Below are 22,140 nucleotides of genomic sequence, written 5' to 3'. Positions count from 1 at the left end.
CAACCATCTTTTTGCCGCAGCTAACTTCGGGCATGGGGGAGGGGGGCCCTCAATTCATGTGCTGCTTGAGGCCACCAAAACCTTAGCTGCACCCCTGCATGCAGAGGAGGACACATGATGACAAACAGAGGACACATGGGAACACCAAGGGGCATAGTGGAGGACACAAAGGAGACATAAAGGGGCATAGAAGAAGACAGAGGCGAACACATGGGGGATACGGGGACACAAGAGGGCAGAGGAGGACACATGGAGACACAAGAGGTACAGGGTAACATGAGGTATAAAGAGGGAATAATCCACAAGATGTCCCTTCACCATGGTTGCACCAGGTTTAGTATATATTTTTTTCCCCCTGATTTTTGTCATGTAAACCTAGGTGTGTCTTATGGTTAGGAGCTTCTTATAGTCCGAAAAATATGTTAATTCCTGCCCAGGGTAGATGGAGAACTTTTTTTGTGCATTACTAGTTTTTTACGCTTTAGATAGGCTTTAAGAAACATTTTGGATTAGCAAGAACCAAATAATAAACACCAGAGAAGGCTTAACATGGGCATAGTTTACAAGGTCTTCAAACCTTGTTCCTGTAGTCCTGCAAACAAACCAGAAGTATTGTGTCTAGTGTGAACTGCTAACAACCCTTGTTGAACATGTCTGGATGAACCTGAGCTCTGAATGATTCTGATAACAGATAACCCTTTTTCTATTGAAAGCAGACCTGAACTCAGAACTTCCTCTCTGCTCTAAAAGATACACAACACCATAATAACCTTTAGGGCCCGTTTCCACTTGTGAGTTGCAATTTTGTTGTGGAAAATGCGTCAACGAATCCGCATGCGGGTGTGGATTTTCACGTGGAATCGCTCGCACTTTACGCTATGCGATTTTAACCATGTCAATGCCGGTAAGCATTGACATGGCTTTTTACACGACAAAAACGCTTGCGGTTTTCCTATTAAATTACATTAGCGGCGATTTGCGTGCGGGTGTGCAGCATGTGAATTCTGATGGCTCTGCACGCCGCAGGGCAAATAACACATGCAGCAGAACGGCTCCTACATGCGTACTACATGTGAAAGAGCCCTCCATACATACAGGGTGCATTTCTCTCTGTTTTTCTTCTGTCCTGTACAAGTGTTCAGGTCCACTTGAAACCACTGAGGTAAGGGTACTAAAGACAGTGGGTAGTGAGAATCAATATTTAGGAATAAGATTGGAGGAATGGATCTTCATTGCCTGGGTCAAATATGCAGGACTGACTTATGTATGCCCCTTCCTCTCAGCAAAAATAAACACCTGACCTGCAGCGGTTTACTTCAGTGTCAGGAACCATAGCCGGCCTTTGACCTGTGAGACCAGAGCAGTCGCTCAGGGCGCCGACTTCCAAGGGGGCGCCTATAGCTGGCTACCTTTACTGAGGGCACCAACACATGGCTACCTATACTGGAGGCACCAATACCTGGCTACCTATGGGGGCGATGGAGACCTTCAACTGACTTCCTATACTGGGGGCACCTATGCTTGGCAACCTATATTGAGGGCACCTACACATGAGATCCTATACTGGGGGCACCTATGCTTGGCAACCTATATTGAGGGCACCTACACATGAGATCCTATACGTGTGTGTGTGTGTGTGTGTGTGTGTGTGTGTGTGTGTGTGTGTGTGTGTGTGTGTGTGTGTGTGTGTGTGTGTGTGTGTGTGTGTGTGTGTGTGTGTGTGTGTGTGCGCGCGCATGCTTGCATGCAAGTGGCAAGAGGATGAAGGGGGGCACATAAATCAGGTTTCGCTCAGGGTGCTGTGAAACCAAAGGCCGGCCCTGTCAGGAACAGTGTCTCCAAGCAAAAGTGCAGGACTGTGCCAGTTTCTGCTTAAAAAAGTGAATTATTTGGTATAACTTCACATATGCTTTTAACTAGAACTCCAAGTCAGCAAAAGGAATACTAATTGTAAAAGCCTTTTGTCTACTGTGCTTATCACTACTAATAATTCCTTTGCACAAAAAAACTCTGAAAATATGTTCTTTTTGTTTATAGCTATGAGTCGAATGCAGGGAAGTTCCATACAGCAGCCAGAGTGGCTGGCTAAGGTGATGCCAGAGACGCAGGTCTAAGGTACATTTAAAACTGGTGCATGTTACTGATATTCTACCAATTTCTTATCTTCTCCTATTTTCACACTTATGTTGGGTACACACAATGCAATTTCCCATCCGATAGATGGATAACCTAACAGGAAGTTGAATGGTGTGTATAGGTCCAAACTGCTCACGATCCATAAAGAGACTTTTCTGTGATAAGAGTGCGATTTCATGAAACATGGAAAGCGTTAAGGAGGAACCATAGATTGAACCTAATTCCAATCAGTAGCTGATACCACTTCTCCCACAAAAAATCTTTACCTTTTCTCAAATAGATCATAGGATGGGGGGTCTGAATGGCTGAAATTGGGGTGAAACCCCTCCCAGAGTTTGATGTCATGACCATGGTCCTGATAGTTTGATGTCTGTGAACCTTGTTGCATTGTGGGAAATAGCAAGCTGTACCTCCCTCTGTGCATCGAACTTTCGGTAATGAACATTCCGTACAGATCACCTGGCAAAACTAAAGATGTCACTCACCACCAGTGATAAATCTCAGAATGTAAATCAGGGAGAGGAAATATTTTACAATGGGCAAAACACTGGCTAAATTATCTATACATGACTATTGTAAGCATTAAGCAATTGTATTCATTATGTTATTTTCACTACAGTTCCTCTTTAATGTGTAAGTCTGTTTCTTCTGTTCTCCATATGACTGTTGTTCCATAGCTGGATGCTGAGTAAGCAGGGTTTGGTATGGTTCCCTTCCCACTATGTGGTTCAGCATTTATAGGCACTTGATTACAGCACAGTAGGATAGGAAGTTACCCGAGGCAGATGCAAGGTATTGCTGACAAAAGTTCTAGTGAAGAATCAGATCTTCCCAGGAAATGGAGATACATAAACTTTTCCAGCCAACAAAGAAGAAAAGCAAACAATAGCCGAGGTGTTTGTCTCCCTCCCTATTCTATAACAGCGTTTCTCTATTCTGGGAAAGTATAATACAAATCCTTTTCTATAGAGCCGTCTCTTGGAAAGCACTGCTTCTAAAAAGGTGCACAGTGGCTCGATTCATCATTATCATGTGCTAGCTAGTATAAATAAAGGGAGGTCCTGTTCTCAACAGGGCAGCAGTAGCCTGCTAGCTCAGGATGTTTTTGTAATAAAAACAACCTGACCTTTAGTGTGTCTGTGAATCCAACGGATGCTGAGAATAGTACTGCAGCGGCATCCTATAGATCCTGTGTGATGTGTTAAGTCGCAAAGGAAATCTGGATTTTCAGCAATTGTTAAAATATGACCTCCTTCCCAGGTTACATGACTGAGAAATCTAATTGTGAATTTATTGGAGGAATGCAGGTTGGTTAAACAAACCACGGCACGCACAAATACACCGAATATCTTAAATAACAAGGAATAAAATTCCATACTGAGATTACATTTCAATAATTTATGGTCACCTTTACTTAGCTTTTTTTAGTTTAAAAATTGTCTTGAAAAGTCCATATATTACTATTTAAAGAGGAACTGTAACCAAGGATTGAACTTCATCCCAATCAGTAGCTGATACCCCTCTTCCCATGAGCAATCTTTACATTTTTTTTCAAATAGATCATTGGGGGAGGAGGGGGGGGGGATGTATGGCTGATTTTGTGTTGAAAACCCTCCCGCAGTTTGATGTCAGGACCTAAGTCCTGACAGTTTCCTGTCTGTGAGCCTTTTTGCATTGTGGGAAATATCAGCTGCTTCCAACCCCCAAGCAGCCAGTGTTTCCATCTGTGCATATGTACTGTATATCTATAAAAAACAACCTTGTGCCCTATCACATTGTTAGTGGGTGTGTTTATAGATAATGGCTGTTGGTGCTGTCTGTTTTTTTCATGTCTGCCAGTAGTAAAGATGATTACTTGCAGGCTCATTGTGGATCAAACAATATTAGTAAATTACATGGGGAACATCAATAATTTCTTGATCTCTATATTTTTTTTTTACCTCTCACTTTGCAATGTATTGATTTATTTTTCCCCTTTTTGCTAATGTTCCTCTTTAACAATGGATCCAGTGTGCAATAGGCGGGTAGTTAAGGATAGGCATCTTTGTATATTCAGTTACTCAGCAAATGGGGAAGCAGAACCAGATGAAAAAACATCTTTGTTGTGCCATGTGATCGCTTTAGAGGTGAGAAAAGTTTTATTTAAATGGTGGCTGAACTCCAGCCCTCCAAAAAATGTCTGACCTAAAGAAGGAACTGTTTCAGCTTTTTTTCTATAGAAAAGACTGGAAGTAGAGAGTGGAACAAGCTAAGGAGAAATAACCTAAAAATGTATTTAAACGGTAGAAGAATTTTATTGACATATTTTTCACAAGAAATAAACCTTCTCATGGAACACTTTAAAGAGAACCCGAGGTGGGTTTGAAGAATGTTATCTGCATACAGAGGCTGGATCTGCCTATACAGCCCAGCCTCTGTTGCTATCCCAAACCCCCCTAAGGTCCCCCTGCACTCTGCAATCCCTCATAAATCACAGCCATGCTGCTGACAAACAGCTTGTCAGAGCTGGCTGTGTTTATCTCTATAGTGTCAGTCTGCTGCTCTCCCCGCCTCCTGCAGAACTCCGGTCCCCGCCTGCATCCCTTTCCTCCCTGCTGATTGGAGGGAATGGATGGGGGCAGGGACCGGAGCTATGCAGGAGGCGGGGGAGCAGCCGAGACTGACACTACAGATGTAAACACAGCCTCACAGCACGGCTGTGATTTATGGGGGATTGCAGAGTGCAGGGGGACCTTAGGGGGGTTTGGGATAGCAACAGAGGCTGGGCTGTATAGGCAGATCCAGACTCTGTATGCAGATAACATTCTTTAAACACACCTCGGGTTCTCTTTAAATATACTACATGGTATTGTACAGAGGATATCCTGGGTATTTTGGGAAAACTAAAAATAGTGCAAGTGGAGTGAAAGAGCTTTGGATACTATGGGTTAATTTGTCAAGATTTGGTAGGCTTTTCCTGGTTGTTCTGTGTGGAGAGACTAGGGGTGGAAGACTTCTGGGGGGGGGGGGGGATTCGTTTTGTTCCATAAAGTTATTTTGTTACATTATGTAAGAATTGCCTTTGCTGTGAGAGGCTATTTGTTTATTTTCAACTGCGTGTGTATGATTATGTGTTGAGAAAGAATAAGTTGTACCATGTGTCGCAATGGAACAAATAAAATATGTTTAAAAAAAGACAATGGATCCAGGCTATACATTTTCTGATGTCCTTGCGTAACGTACACTTTACAGATACAGATATACACAATGTGTACAGCAACATGTACAGTGTGAAAGAGGCCTAACAGTATGCCAGTAAGGATTGTTGGCTATTCTTACATCATTTATTACTGATTTTATTTCTTTTGCCTGTAACTTTCCTTTAATAAGACAAAGCACACAGGAGAAGCCACATCACACTAACTCTTCTATGTAAGGAGATATAATACAGTGAAATATAAGCAGCAGGATTTCCCTAAAAGTTGCCATACATGATTACATGTTTTTAGTTTTTTTTTTTTTTCCACTAGAGAAATGTAATAGATCTTTTACAGCATGACTGCATACTAAAAAAAAAAATACATTTTTCCAAAATATGAAACAAAGGATCGCAAAAACTTGCAGGGCTAGTTCACAGTGCTCTGTCGCATTTCAGAAGAATTCTGCCTGTCACCTCACAGTGCCTGTATAATTCTATTGGCCTGTTCACATCTCTTTGTTGCACCTGGCCGCATTATTCTAACTCTGCATTAAAGTTCATGTCCAGCCTCCATTGCCGTTCACATTTATTATAACGTGTGTGTTATGCGAACTGACCATTTGGTACCTAGCCTCAGTTTTTATATGAGATTTTTCCAACTTATCCTAAAAAAAATTCTAAATGCCTCAAATATTTCCAGTAATTACTAGGAAATAGCAATACAAAGGCTTTTTTCCCATCTTTTCATTTGCGTGAAGAAAAAATGACAGAGAACAGTTCTCCCTGTGGGCATTACTATGGAGGACTGTATCCAGCACATCCAGCATACAGAGACAGTCCTCACTGGCAGTAATCCTGTGAGTAAAATGTGTTTAGAATTATAATATTATTTATTTATTTATTGTATTTACAAAGCGCCAACATATTATGCAGCACTGGACATTAGTTTAGGTTACAGACATTATTTAGGGGTGACATACAGCAATACGACAATACAGGAATACAAGAAAAACCAGATCACACACCATAGTATGAGTACAAGGTAATGCTTAGTCAGTCACTGGATGGGAGCATGGAGAATAGGCAAGTTGAGTTCACTCAAATGCATAGCATGGGTTCACAGTAATGAAGGTGCATGATCAGGTAGGACAAAAAAGGAGGAGGACCCTGCCCGAAGGCTTACAATCTAGAGGGAGAGGTAGGGACACGAAAGGTAGAATGATATAAAGCTGAAATATAACTTAAAATATTGTGTAAATAATCATCAGCTGCAGCAGCTCTGTGCTAGAGATGGCCCGAACAGTTCGCGGGCGGACAGTTCCCGGCGAATTTCCATGGTTCGCGTTCTGGGCGAACTGCGATCATACGGTGTGTTCGACCAGTCCCCTATATATCATCATGGAGCCAAACTTTGACCCTTACCTCACAGTCAACAGAGACATGGCAGCCAATTAGCTAGTAACCCCTCCTGAACCCCCACCCCCTTATTAAAAAGCAGTTGCGGTGGCCATATTGGATTTATTCTCTGCTGGCTGCTGACTGTTAGTGAGAACAGGGTCAGACTTGCTGCAGATAGGTAGGGAAAGCATTAGCTAGGCCTGTGTTCTTGTTCCTCACTTGCTGTGAAAGCACCCCAAACAGCCCTTTTTAGGGATAGTACGTTGGTCTCCTGTGTTTTTTTGTGTGTGTGTGTGTTTGACACTCCACAGCCCACTGACACTCAGAGCTGTGTGCACACTACTGCTATTGTTGTTGCCTCATTAGGTTGCAGGCACAGAACCATGCCAGTGCATTATTATTTTACTGTATTCTGATAGCACTATTGCATTTCTCTGTGTGACACTCCACAGCCCACTGACACCCAGAGCTGTGCACACTACTGATATTGTTACTACATTAAGTTGCATGCACAAAACCACTCCAGTGCATTATTTGTAGGAATGTAATGTGATTTCTGGCCTTTACAGATTAAAACCTGACTTTGCATCAACTCCGTAATTTTTGGTGGGACTTTTAGTATAGATCCCCCTCTGGTATGCCACAGTCCAGGTGTTAGACCCCTTGAAACAACTTTTCCATCACTTTTGTGGCCAGAAAAAGTCTTTGTAGGTTTTAAAATTCGCCTGCCCATTGAAGTCTATGGCGGTTCGCATGTTCATGAACATTTGCGGAAGTTCGTGTTCGCTGTTCGCGAATGGAAAATTCTATGTTTGCAACATCTCAAATCTGTGCCTTCCTGTGTCTCTCTGCTCACACAGTCTAAAGTAAACAGAGGTTACAGCCAGGAACAGCTCATTGTGAATGTGTGAGGGGGGAACATGCAAACACAGGTCTTTCTCTTCAGATCCTTTATCTGTAGCTAAATTATCTCTTACCACCTGTTCTCATATAATCTGTGATAAAGCAGTGATGAGCAGGGCAGAAATGTGTGAGCAGGGCAGAAATGTGTGAGCAGGGCAGAAACAAACAGTAAATCATTCCTCTGTGAATAGTGACATAAATAATTTAGTGAAATAAAAGATTCTGATTCTGACAGAGAGGTGGAACTTTCCTACATGGTACAGCTCAAGCATCAATGCCGACACAAGTTGATAAATACAGCAATTTTTTCACACATATGCAATTCACTTTTACACCTGAGTTTTCTCCTAGGTGATATTTTTAAACTCGTCAATAAAATGCCCTTTAAACCACCAGTAAGCAAACAAATTATCAAAATAATTTTGATGGTACCTTTTCACCTACTTTTTGGTACTTTTTCCATTGCAAAGTAATAAAAAGTTATTATAAATCGAAGATGAAAAATTATCTCCTAGGAGAAAACTCAGGTGAAAAAGTGAATTGCATATGGCCCCAGGCTGTGCTGAGAAACCTCTGAACAGCTTTTTAGTGTTGCTGTCTAAAAGCTGTATAAGTATGTTAGGTTTGCAGAAAAACAGCTTTTTTGATAGTTGTTCTTTAAGATGCCAAAAATGCATAAATTAAAGTCTGATTTCCTTTCTGTGGTTAGCTGTGTGTTTTTAATAAATACACAACAGGATTATATGGTGGCTTTTTATGTTTGTCTGAATTTCAGTTTAAATCCTCACCATTAATCTCGTGTTGTGAGTTCCGCAGCTGCTAATATATGTGAAACTGGTAAATTCTTCGCTGTCTTTTACATAAGAGGAATAGGAGGTCAAACAGAGACAAATTGTGACGCATCATAAAGATGTTCTGTTGTGAAACATATAGATTCTTCTAAGGGCCCTTTTACACTTAATCAGTTGCTCTCAGTTATAACTGAAAAAAAAAACGATTTTCAAAGTAATGCCCATGTTTTCCTATGGCACCTTTCACACTTAACGCATTTTAACTTAAATCTTTTTCACAATGCACTGCTATGGAAAAAAAACGCATACTAACGCGTACTAACGCGATTAAGTGTAAATGGGCCCTTAGTGTCTTACTGAGTTGGATTACCTACATTAGCTTAAATGCACAACAGTGCGGTAATATTGCACATGGCAACATTACTGTTATTACCGGCAGCATGTACCGTGAGTTACTCTATTAGGGGAACCTGGGGTACTTAAGCAGTGGCAACATTGCTATGGTAACATGGAATGCAAATGAGCGTTACCATAGCAACACACGCTCTACTCAAATACCGCTGTTCATGCTAGTAGCGTAACTCACAGTACACGCTGCTAGTGTAATAACTTTCTCTGCTGCCGGTCACGTTTTGCTGCTACATCATCATGTTGCATGTGCAGCAGGATACTTCTTCTCCTGCTATGTTATCCTGTTTCCTCATGCGCATGCGCAGTAGGATACTTGTTCTCCTACTATGTCATCCCATTTTCTCACGCGCATGCGCAGTACATATCAGTGTATGTTGCTTATATCTCTGCAGCTACGCCTCCTACACTCCCCAAATTTTGAGGGTACTATGCACGTGCTAAATTGTGCCCCAAGCCCCGCTGGTTCCCCAGATATTGTGAAGCAACCAGGCTTGGTGGCTGCAATTTGTCACAGAGGTACTGTAGCTGCCTTGGGGTCCCTGTCAGGAATATAGGAGCTAGTTATGATGTTGGGATAATATGCAGAACACCGAAGCCATATTTTCCCATTTTTATGTCTGCTGTGTACTACTGTATCATATGTGATTGTCTGCTAGCCAGTCTGGCTTTGAAGGTATTGGCAGCTAGCTTCATGGAAACTGTTAATGTGATTGTGTGTGTGTCAATAGACCTACATTTGCATTAAATTCCTCTGGAAGCAGGGAGCTTGGACATTAGCATACAGTTCCTCTGGACAGCAAGGAACGGGTAATTAGGTAACAATTCCCTTTTGCCTGGCATCCTGCAAAGGTGGTGCATTGCTTCAATCTTTGTATTAATGTAAACAGCTGCCTGTTGGTCAAAACACTATCTGACTAATTGAGTCTGCCAAGTTCAAAGCAGACAGGAAAAGCCTTGGAATTCACATATGACAGGAGGAAGCCTCACTCTTTTGATGTATGTACGAGACTAGTTTTACCCCAAACTTCACAAGCTAAAACAGGAACGCTTTGAAGTTGCACGCGTTAAACAGGAAATTGGATATTCCTTGATCTGGACATTGGGGTGGCCCCAGGACACACATTTTGCTATAAAACAGCAGCTAGGACAGTCGGAAACGGCGTTCTCCCACCAACCACGTTCTAACGTACGCTGGTAACGTTATTTCCCTTTTATTTTTGCAACTTGTCTTGTGTGTATCCTTGTAAACTTTTATTTTTTAATTTTTTTCTTTGTTTTTGTAAATCTTTTGTATATATTATTTTCTGCATTGTTCTACTTTTTTTATTTAATAAGTTTGGCTTCTGCTGTACTAAACTAACACTCATAGCCTAGTAGAGGAGACTGAAGTGTAACGGTGTATAAGTCCATGCCTGATTGTATGATTGAGCAACACTACCGTATAAGATTGTAATTGCATTGTGTGTATGGGGCACTTCTGCACTCGACAGCAGAGTGGGAAGTCTCGGAGTAGCTAACAGTATCGTTCAGAACGACTGTTAGTGGTTTTTCTTCACTACAGTGTAAGATTGCAACTGTGTGTGTGCGTGGCGTTCCCGTATTCGGCCTAAAGCGCAAAGCTGACCCGAATACGAAAATGCAGATTGCGTGCTGAGCACTCGACAGCAGAGTGGACGTGTCTAGTAACAGCTAGTGGTGGCAGTAAGAAGTGTTTGAGGGGTCACAGCCTTGTGGTAGCTCAACTAAGGCTGCTTCCCCTCTCGATCTGGTCAAGCCCGCAGTCGGGAACCGTATACGCAGGCGTGCTGCGGGCCAGTTCTTGACAGTCCCCTCCATACCTTAAAAATGATGATGAACAGAGCCGTGACGTAGCAGCAGTGGGGCAGCAAATAATGTCATTACACCGGAAGTTAAAAGTAATTTTGTCATGCGCTGTTTATACATGGTAATATTACCACATTTTTGTGCGTCAACCCCATACAGTATTTTTTTTTAGGTGTGTAGGGGACCATTGTTCAACACTTTTTGAAAAAGCTATGGGAAAGGCGTGCGTGCGCGGTGTGGAATAGTTGAAATTTACGCCTTGTTAGGGATAAGGGGCCACAAACAATGTAAATAAAAATTAAATGTATAAATGACTATATAATTTCAATATTTTAGCCTTTTGAGCATAATAAACATACATTTAGTTATTGCTTCTGGCAAGCTCTGCCTGTTGTGAAGTTATTACAGCAGTTTTGTGAGTAAACAAATGTCATTATGCCACAATGTACGCTTTTCCTACAAAATGGCTGCATGCCTGTGAGGTTTGTTTGTAAAGGAAACCATTAAAAGATGCTATATAAACAATTATATCGCCCCAGTGGAGAGGGTTGCTTGGAAGCGGGTCTGCAGTGTTCCTAGATATATATCACCCATTCCCCATTAATAATCTGACTAGCTAACTGCATTGGAATGAAATATATAAAGTCAAACAGGCTTATCTGTCACCACATGGCCAGAAGCTGTCCATCATTATTATTTTATTCTGAAATAGCTCTGTCAGTATCCATTCACTTAGAAAGGAGAGCACAATGCAGACACTCACTGTATTCAATCATGCCTGCTCTGAGGTAAGGGGAGGTAAAGGTTACATACAAAAAGCACCCACATCCTCTATCAGAAAAGACACTTGTTTACCAAACTCACTTGAATGACAGTGTTACAAATATAGCTGACATTTTAATGCATGTTCATTATTACTATGTAGTCCTAGATTTTAGTTCAATGCACTACAACAGTACTGCAGGTTTTAAGCTATAAACTCATCTTTAACTCTTTTATTGTAAAAAAAACAACAACAAAAAAACCGAGGCAAAACAAACAAGAAAAACTTATTTAATTCAGCACTACCTAATGTAAAGCCTGGTATACACATTCAATCTTGATAGGTCAGTTTTACCACCTCCATGTAGTAAGAGGGCTAGGGATGCTCAAATTCGGCTTCGGGAGATATCCGGATTTTTGCTATCCGGATATCTCCCTGTAATGCTGTGCGGGCTGGGCGGGGGGGGGGGGGGTCAAGCTTACCTCTCTGATGTCTTCTTCAGTCGTCCCTCAGCGCCTCCCACGATGCGCTCCAAGCGGCGGTCACCTGATTACAAACACTTCCTCCTTCCGGGTTGAAGGAGGAAGTGTTTGTAATCAGGTGACCGCCGCTTGGAGCGCATCGTGGGAGGCGCCGAGGGACGACCGAAGAAGACGTCAGAGAGGTAAGCTTGACCCCCCCCGCCCAGCCCGCACAGCATTACTGGGAGATATCCGGATAGCAAAAATCCGGATATCTCCTGAAGCCGAATTTGAGCATCCCGGAAGAGGGCCAACAGATTTTAAAGTGATATAAAATGGAAGAAGAGTAACAGTACCTGGCAACAAACGCAGCAGGGCAGACACACCAGGACTGGGATAGAGGGCGTGCTCATCCGACAACTTTGTAATCCAGTAGAATTGAAGAGAAAAACGGGGCACCACTCCTTTAAAATCCCTTTATTCCGGTGGGGGAGATAGCAGGTACATGCAGTGGGGGTATCAAGTGCCTGACAGCTGTTTCTCTGGTTTAAACCAGCTTCTTCAGAGGCAGTATTTTTAAGTGAACCTGAACTCTTGCACAGGACAGAAGGAAAACAGAGATAAATGCACCTTGTATGTGTTTAGAGAGTTTAGCCTGTTTAATCCCCCCCCACACACACACACACTAGTGACTAATCACAACTGTAATTTGTTGTTAACCCTATGTTTGTTCCCATGAAAGCAGGAAGCAGACACACTGCAGATTTATTGCATGATTTGTTTCAGCTGTAACAAATAAATGTTTTTGTGTAAAGGTTATTATGCTGTTGCTTATCTTTTCAGAGCAGAGTGGAAGCTTTGAGTTCAAGTCCAATTTAAAGGACAACTTAAGTGATAAGGATATGGAGGCTGCCATGCTTATTTCATTTTTATAAACAATACAAATTGCCTGGCTGTTTTGCTGATCTTCTGCTTGTAATACTTTTAGTCATAGACTTTGAACAAACATGTAGATCAGGTGCTGTGACTGAAGTCTAACTGCATTTGCTGCATGCTTGTTTCAGGTGTGTGGCTGAGACACTACTGGAGGCAAAAAAATCAGCAGGACTGCCAGGAAACTGGTATTGTTTAAAAGGAAATAAATATGGCAGCCTCCATATTCCATAGGCCAATCAAAATTGGATGGGTGAATATTGCAAACCTTCTATCAGTAGCTGATGCCCCCTTTCCCACGAGAAATCTTTTCCCGAATAGATCATCAGGGCGGTCCAAACTGTCAGGACCATAGTCTTTACAGTTTGCGGTCTGTGAACTCTCAGTAATGAACATTCAGCACAGATCACCTGCAGAACTAAAGATGTCACCACCAGTGATACATTTCAAAAAGTAAATCAGGGTGAGGAAATATTTTTCAACGGGCAAACACTGACTAAATGTAGTGATGGTCGTAATCAACAAATTACGATTTGCAGATTCAATTGATTTCGTGTAGTCATTCATAATTTCGCATACAATTTCGCAAAATTTCACATAATTTCTTGCCGACTTAAGCAGTGAATAGCAAAGTCCCCATACATGTTATTGACACCAAAATATGTTAAGGAGAGTCGTGGGTACAAGGCAAAAAAAGAATTTTGCAAAAAGACGTTTTTGAAAAACTGGATTTTAAAAATGCAAGTAAAAAATGGTTTTTAAACTTCAGTTTCTAAAAAAATATAAGGTCTCTTAGAAAAATTATTTTTGTGACTTATACCCACTATTCTGCTTAACATATATAGCAAATTTGGTAGCAATAGCATGTATTAGGGATTTGCTATTAACCTCTAAAGTCGGCACAAAATTATGAAAAATTTCACAAAAATTACGCACATTTTTGAAATACTACTAATTACATACAAAATGAATTACAATTTACTCTGAAATTTCACATTATGATTACGATGCCTAATTGCAAATTTCAATGCAAAAGTTTGGCCCACTACTGACTAAATAATCTATAAATTAATATTGTAAACAATTAGGAATTTTATTCATTATGTTATTTTCACTACAGCTCCTCTTTAAGTGCCCCGATTGATCATGTGTTCCTGAACGCTACATGCAGCTTCTGGATTCGGCATCAGTGCCTACATTGTACTTTCCTAGGCCTCTAAATGCGATAATCAGCGTCATCAAACGACGTCAAATGCTTATCTGGGCAGCAGCTTGAAAGTTCTTAGATGGCTGCAAACTTATATGAACATAACTGTAACATCATTAAATTATAAAAAGGCTTACAGCAACCTGTAGAGTCATGGAATAAGAACACATGCAGGCTATGAGCATTGCACAGGGCCGGGCCGAGGCATAGGCTGGAGAGGCTCCAGCCTCAGGGCGCAGTGTAGGAGGGGGCGCAGAATTCATTCAGCTGTCATTCCTAATTGTGTTTGAAGCAGAAAGAAATAAGAAAAGGGGATACATGGCAGTGACTGCAAGCCATATAACTAGATATTAAGGTGTTGGGGAGGTTGTGGGCCCTGTGGCGCCTCTTAGTCTAATAGCAATCAGTGTGTGATGACTGGGGTGGGAGGGATGGAGGGGCGCACTTTGGTGTCTCAGCCTTGGGTGCTGGAATACCTTGTCCCGGCTCTGGCATTGCGTAATGCCCAGGCTGTAAAGCTGGCATAATGCACCACACCTGTTTTCTGCATGAAGAATGCTTGGGTAACATGATCATTATCACACACATGCTATCCAGAAATGCTCTGTAGAATGTGTACTTAGATAAAGTGGTCCATTACAGCACAGGGATGTGAACATTGGGCAGCACGGTGGCGTAGTGGTTAGTACTCTCGCCTTGCAGCGCTGGGTCCCTGGTTCGAATCCCAGCCAGGTCAACATCTGCAAGGAGTTTGTATGTTCTCCCGTGTCTGCGTGGGTTTACTCCGGTTTTCTCCCACATCCCAAAAACATACAGATAAGTTAATTGGCTTCCCCCTAAATTGGCCCTAGACTACAATAAATACACTACACGATACATACGACTATAGTACGGATTAGATTGCGAGCTCCTCTGAGGGACAGTTAGTGACAAAACTGTATTATCTGTACAGCGCTGCGTAAGATGTCGGCGCTATATAAATACTAAATAATAATAATAATACAACTGTATGGGTTGCTATCCTGCAAAGCAACACATATAATGTGAGCCGTTTAAACTTACTGCTATTATTGGATCAACGGTTTAAATACATTAGAGGCAAATGAAAATTAACAAGAAAATAAACCAGTAATTTGGGTGTTTAAATTCGGCATATCAAATTCTGAAAACCCGAATACTGCTGGACATCACACTTCAGCACCCTATCAGTACTGAACAAGCAGCCGGGGCAGTTTTTCATGTGACTTCATACTTTCTTCTACTGGCTTTGGAAGCAGGAAGTATCAAAGTTGTGTAGCATGCCGCAAAGTGAACTGCCCCTGACCCAGTGCATACGTATTATTATGTCGCCCGGTCAGTTGGGCACAGGGAGAGCCGAATTACAGCTCACCCTGCTGCAGCTGTAATTCCGGGCAGCGCTAAGTACTATTCCCCCTCCGAGTCATAACAATTTGGAGGACAGAGGCGTATCTACAGGGGTGCGGGTATGGCATGTGCCATGGGTGCCTCTTACTGGGGTCGCTGCTCAATAGCATCCTTGGTGTTCTCCAAATAGATAGTAATTTTTATCTGGGGGACATTCTGCTGCCTGGTTATCTTTAGTGGAACAAGCAGCCTAACTGGTATTTAGAGGGATATGCATACTCCATTAGTACATGCCATCCTTAACTTAACCACCCTGGCATTCTATTAAAATCGCCAGGGTGGCGGTGCAGCAGTTTATTTTCTTCTGAATCATGTAGCTAGCCTAGCGCTAGCTACATGATAGCCGCTGTGCAGCGGCATCCCCCCACCCCTTCCGGCGATCAGAGCAAACAGGAAATCCCATTCAGAACGGGATTTCTTGTTTGGCTTCCCCGTCGCCATGGCGACGATCAGGATGATGTCATCGACGTCATCCACGTCATGGCGTCGGAGGGAGTCCCGATCCACCCCATAGTGCAGCCTGGCGGGGATTGGCCAGGCTGCGCAAGGGGTCTTGGGGGGGGGGGCTGTAACGCGGCGGGTAGCGGCGCATCAGCGGCTAGCAGCGGTGATCGATCACAACACGCAGCTAGCAAAGTGCTAGCTGCATGTTTTTTAAAAAAAATTGAAAATCGGCCCACCAGGGCCTGAGCAATCCACCGCGGCGGAGTACCGCCAAGGTGGTTAGCTTAAATTACACTGAAAATCCCGCTGCGTTGCTATAGATGTAATAACTTTATGGTAAGTCAGGCACTATGTGGCTAAAAGCCTGCAAGCGCATGCCAAGATGACCTGTCTTAGCCCCTGTCTGCCTGTTCTGAAGTGTGCAGTTCAGCAGTATTTTCGTGTTTATTATACATTGTACAAAAACATCATTCTGCTGCAAATCATTTGCAAGGATTAATTGTAAGTCAGCAATGTGTAAAAGGAACGGATAGAGCCATGGCTCCCGCCTGTCATTTCTGGGGAAGTGGTCACATTTGTGCAGCACTCAGGCTGTATGTCTTATACTAGGATGTAGAAAGGAAAGCAGATGGTATCACTCTGGCACTAATGCGTTTTCCTGCTTTAATGTCACTTGATTGGGCAGCTGCTGTTATTTTTAGTTGTAGCCTTCCGTCAGATACAATACTTTTTATTCATGGATTGACTGACCCTTAAAACATTTTACATTGACATTTAAACCCTTTCAAGAGAATATTTGATTTACTGGGCACCCGAGAAACACATGTTTCTTCCATTTTTACACTGGTAAGACTTTGGCAGTTGTATAAATATTTTCTACTTTAATTAAAATAATTGACTTTGGAATAAATGTGATTAAAGTGGAATGAAACTCAACATTTCTTCCAAAAGATTCTTTACTGCAAAAAAGGTACTACCAGAAAAAAACAAAAAAAAAACACTGGTAGCAGAACAGCATTCAAAAAGTTAAACACAGCACTTTTTTTTTTTAAATCACAAGCTTAGTGCTATTGCTGAAATCGATGTAGTGATTACAATAGTAGCTGATGAGAAAACAAACAAGATAATATAAACACTGCTAGCAGATAACATTTGAATGACTTGTACTTGTTTTGAATGCAGCCATATCGTGCAGTCAGTCGTTTGCTTGCGTACACAGCAGGCAAATGAGTTAGTCGTTCAGTTCGTTGGTGTGCAGAAAATACAAGTCATACAATCACTTGGTTGTGCAGTCAGTCATGTCATTGGGTTGATGGTGCAATAAAAAAAAAAAATTACGTATGTGTATGAGCCTTTAGACTGTTATCTCTAAATATTCACAGGGTGGGTTTCTCTGTGTTTTCCTTCTCTCCTGTGGAAGAGTTTAGGTCCTCTCTAAGTACTGCCAACAGATAAAAGTATAAATGTACAAGGGTCATCCGGAAAGTAAAGATTGTTTTCATGTATCAATTGATGAAACATTTTTTTATTTTAGACACACTAGCCCATTTGAAATTAACTTTTCTCCTGATTTTTCTCCTAGGAGATAATTTTTCAATACCAAAAAGTAGGTGAAAAAGTACTATCAAAATTGTTTTGAGTATTTTCTTGCTTGCTGGTGGTTTAACCCTTTCTGGACCAGCACCCTCTGCCCCCTTAAGGACCAGAGGGTGCTGGTCCAGCAAACCGCCGCTTCCTGACGAATCGCCACAAGTTACCGTCGCTTCCGCCGGACACACCGCGCTGTCCCCGCCGCAGGCTGCTCTCTCTGCCGTCGCTATGATGGCAGAGCGCTGTGCGCCGGTCAGGAGCCGCTTTCATTGGCTCCTGACCCTGTCATTCCATGTAAGCCAATGGGAACGGCTTACATGAATGACAGGGCCAGGAGCCAATGAAAATGGCTCCTGCCCGGCTCACAGTGCTCTGCTGTCATAGAGGCAGCAGGGCATCACATTGCGGTGGGGGCAGAGTGGACCGAGCGACGGGGACGGATGGGGGCGTGCGGTCAATAGGACGTAGAGCTTACGTCCGGTCAGGACCGCAGCGCCCCCTGCCCTCCATAGATTTATACTCGCTCGGTCCGCAGGTAGTTATAAGGCAGGGGCGTAGCAATAGGGGGTGCAGAGGTAGCGACCGCATCGGGGCTCTTGGGCCAGAGGAGCCCCCGAAGGGCCCTTCCTTAACTAAAGTATTAGCTCTCTATTGGTCCTGTGCTCATAATAATAACTTCTATAGATACTTTGGATAGTAGTAATCATTAACAAGCTGTTCCCCGTCCCCTTCTTGCACCTCTGACACTGTAGTTAACCAGATTTTGGTGCGCCATATCAATTGTTATGTACAGAGTGCTTGGGGGGCCCCATTGTAAAACTTGCATCGGGGCCCACAGCTCCTTAGCTACGCCACTGGTTAAAGGGCATTTCATTCACAAAAGGTGAAAATATCACCTAGAAGGAAACGCTGGAAAAAAAGCTAATTGCATATAGATCAAGGGCTCCTATTCAATGAACTTTTCTCTTGAGTTTTTATGCCAGGAGATATTTTCATATTTTCTTAATTGAATACATTTTAATCCAAGAGCAAGCAAAAAAATACTCAAACTAAGTTTAAAGTGATCCGACACATGCCTTTAAAGAGGAGCTGTTAGGTATAGGGTCTCAGAGAAAAAAAAAACACATATATCGGTAGCTAAATATTGGCTTTACTTACATTACATATGCATTTCACTGTCCATGTTTGGATTTCACAGAATTTTTATATAGTATTTGCAGAGAATGATGCTCTTGACAGCTCATGGCAGGTTCCATGTTTGTCTGTCTCGTATGAAGCCAATTGTGACGTAATATCCTCCCTTACGGTGCTTCCTGATGGTTCGACTCACAAAAAAGATGGTTCATGATCCGGACAACATTACTGTGCAGTGAATATTAATTAGCCATGTGGCTAGGAACAATAGCTGACTCTAACGGAACATGTGCCCTGTACAGCACAATGATTTTTCAGTGCTGTGAGTTAGGCTGTGTTACTGGCTGCTGTAACATGAGCCTGTATCTTCTCACTGTGAAAGCAGCCTTAGGGCGGTATAGGGAAATGAAGGGGAGGACCAAGGGAGTGGGGAGAAGGAGCAGCCCCAGAATGCTTTGCAGTATCTGTTATTCGTCCTGGCGGCCTCTTTAGGAGCTTGGGAATAACAAGCCTTGCTGTTCAGCAAGCATCAAAGTAAGAGAGATTTTTAACTTCAGTATTGCCTTTTTGGCTTCCTTCTAAACTGTTTAACACAGGAGAATAGAGGTTTAAATTAGCTTTTGCAGCCTGTGGGCTGGATCCCACAGGAGCGCTTTTGGCAGCGTTTTGGCAGCACTGCAAAACGCTAGCAGTTTGCCAAAACGCTGGGCTAATGTTAACGGATGGGGCAACTTCCACAGAAGCGTTTGCGTGTCTCAGAAACGCAAACGCAGGACGTGCAGCATTTTGGGAGCGTTAGCGCTTCAATGTAAAGTATTGAACCGCTAGCGGAAACGCTCAGCAAAACCTAAACTGAGCGGTTTTGCTAGCGTTTTGCGGTTCAGCACACTGTAACAAAATGAAAAATAATTCACAGGACCAATCAGGATAAAAACGCAAAACGCAAAACGCTAGGCACCCGCTGGGGAAAAAAATACAATGTTGCAAAACACGACCAAAAACGCACATGAATCCGCTTGCAAACCGCTCAGACAAAACGCTAGCGGTTGCGTTTTGCGTTTGCGGTTTTCAGTGGGTTCCAGGCCTGACAGTTACTCTTTAATAGAGGGAAGCCTCAGGATCCTATTGAGGGCGGCTTCCCTCACCGATCTAAACCCCCCGGTTGCTGAGTGCGGTCATCGTTCCCCCACATCGGTGCCATGCAGCTCTTCTGGGGGTCCGTGATCAGCGACGGGGGATAACACAGCAGGGAGGGAAGAGAAATTATGAACTTTTAAACAATTGTAATTCTGATTTATCCCTTTTTTTAAATTTAAAATTGTCACTTTGCATTCAGAAAATCATCCAAACAAGAAGGAATGCTAGTTATTAGTGACATGAAGATAATGGGATATAAATGGAGAATATCACAGAGATTATTGCAGATAAAAGTTGTCAGAGCAGCAGGGGAAAGCTGTGCAATATCAATATATCAAGCAGCTTACTGTAATATAACAAAACAAGACTGCGCACTTACACATCTAGCTCAGGGCAATACTTTTACTCAAGACTTACACATAGCCTTTCTTTTTTAATATCTCTGGTTTTAATTCCTTACAGTATTCCCCTTTCTTTCTTTTTTTCTTTCTTTCTTTCTTTCTTTCTTTCTTTCTTTCTTTCTTTCTTTCTTTCTTTCTTTCTTTCTTTCTTTCTTTCTTTCTTATAAACATTATATTCTGACAATAATTGCCAATACAGTTACATCCCTGTATGTACATTTTGAGTTTATCTATTTTTTTATATTTGCAGTTTGGTCTGTTGCTATGAAAACAATGCTTATCAGTGAAATCATTTATCAGGATTTTTCTTTTTTACTTTGCCTGTGGTGTATGTTTATTTGCTTAAAACATTTAATCTTGAAGCAAACGCTAATTTAATTTAAAAAAAAAATCAGCTTTATAAACTAGATGTTTATTGTTATACATCAAATTAAATAAAGAGATTTGAATATATCGCTGATTTAGAAAACCTTTTGCCATTGTAATTATTGTAGTTTGTTTTTCTATAGCATCGGCATATCACTGTTTGGAGAGATGTGCCTTAATTTCTATTTACTGTTGAGGCTTAAGATGAATGCATGTGTTGAAGATAGTATCTTTCTGATGTGGACATGATTAGTATCATGCTGATATGTGATGAGGTAACGTACACGTGTATACACAAACAGTAGTATGTAAAGTGTAGTCAGGATCAGGCCGTAGCCATACTCAAAAGTCAGAGGTATCGAGGTATAGAGTAGCAAGGCAATATAAAAGTCAATAGGCAGGGTCATACACATAAGTCAGATGTCAGTCGTATTGAAAGGATCAGGCAATAACGAAGTCAGGAAAGGCCGAGTCGAACACGTGTATCAGATGAGAAAGAGAAGAACCGAGAGCCCAATATGGTGTAGTATGTCAAGGCAATTGGATAATTAGAAAGAGTATAAATTGAATACTCACAAACCAGGGTTACCTCCAGGTAACCACTGTATAGGCAGGTGAGGAGATTAGCCTGTCCCCACTCAGGATTAAGAAGTCGCTCTCTGTAGGCTTGAAGACAAGACGGGGTATCCCCCTCCACCAAAGGTGGATACAATAAGTGTTATAATAGAGAACAGAGGCGCCAAAAGGATAAAAACAGTATTTAAAAGTTTTAAAATTTTGCTTAGGAGGCAGTGGTGGACTTACCTCCCACAAGCAGACACAACAAACTGTGTATTCACAAAAAGGGATATTTATTGGTATACTCCAAAAATAGATCGCAACGCGTTTCGCAGGTCAAGCCCGCTTCATCAGCCAAATACCGGAAGGAGCACACACTGGGGGTAAGAGGCAACACATTTGTACAGATCCTGAACATACCACATAGACATAAAACATAAACAAAAGCATTTGTGTAAGGGAATTCACTGGTTGTGATTAAGTGTAATGACGTCAATGGGATGACCATTTATTATATTTAGCGGAGGAAAAAAATATAATAAAAGACACAGAAAGAAGGGAAAAAAAGGGGAAAAGAAGAGGGTTTTTTTGGGGGGGAATTGAAGGGTAGGGGGGGGGGGAAGGTGGAGGAGGGGAGAGGGAGGATGAGAACCGGAGGGTGGGGGGAAATTTTTAGGGGGAAAAGAACCAAAGCGGAAAAAGGAAAAACAGAAAAAGGAAATAGGAATGATAATATTAAGTGTTAAATATAAATATGACATCATAATATAACTAAAAAACGTTGATCTCCAACATGTGGGAAGTTGGTGTATTATATGGGGTATTTTCCTAACACACAGTCAAAAGTATCAATATTAATATATATATATATATATATATATATATATATATATATATATATATATATATATATATATATATGCACGTGCATTGAATGAGAGGTTTAAACTATAAGAATTAGTGCAAAGGGGGTTTATGAGTAAAATAGTGCAAAAGATGTTTAAGTAAAATGTAAAAAAACATCAGAAAGTGATTACTTACCAGCAGTATGTCTAGGTAGCACCTGGCGCCTCGGTGGCC

At 41.9% G+C, this 22,140-nt stretch overlaps 1 protein-coding gene and 1 long non-coding RNA gene across 3 annotated transcripts in view; one reads left to right on the top strand and one right to left on the bottom strand.

Annotated features, from left to right (window-relative positions):
- NOS1 (nitric oxide synthase 1) overlaps positions 1–22,140 on the top strand; it is a 459,584-nt gene that overhangs the window by 118,980 nt on the left and 318,464 nt on the right. The window lies entirely within an intron of this gene.
- Positions 17,255–22,140, bottom strand: part of LOC137556463 (uncharacterized) — a 59,585-nt gene continuing 54,699 nt past the window's right edge. The window contains exon 4 of the long non-coding RNA XR_011029118.1: positions 17,255–17,315. This is a non-coding gene — a long non-coding RNA (uncharacterized lncRNA). The remainder of the gene's footprint in view (positions 17,316–22,140) is intronic.

Source organism: Hyperolius riggenbachi, chromosome 1 (genome assembly GCF_040937935.1).
Source record: "Hyperolius riggenbachi isolate aHypRig1 chromosome 1, aHypRig1.pri, whole genome shotgun sequence".
NCBI lineage: Eukaryota > Metazoa > Chordata > Amphibia > Anura > Hyperoliidae > Hyperolius > Hyperolius riggenbachi.
Note: the sequence above shows the minus strand (reverse complement) of the source record. Positions and strands in the feature narration are given on the sequence as shown.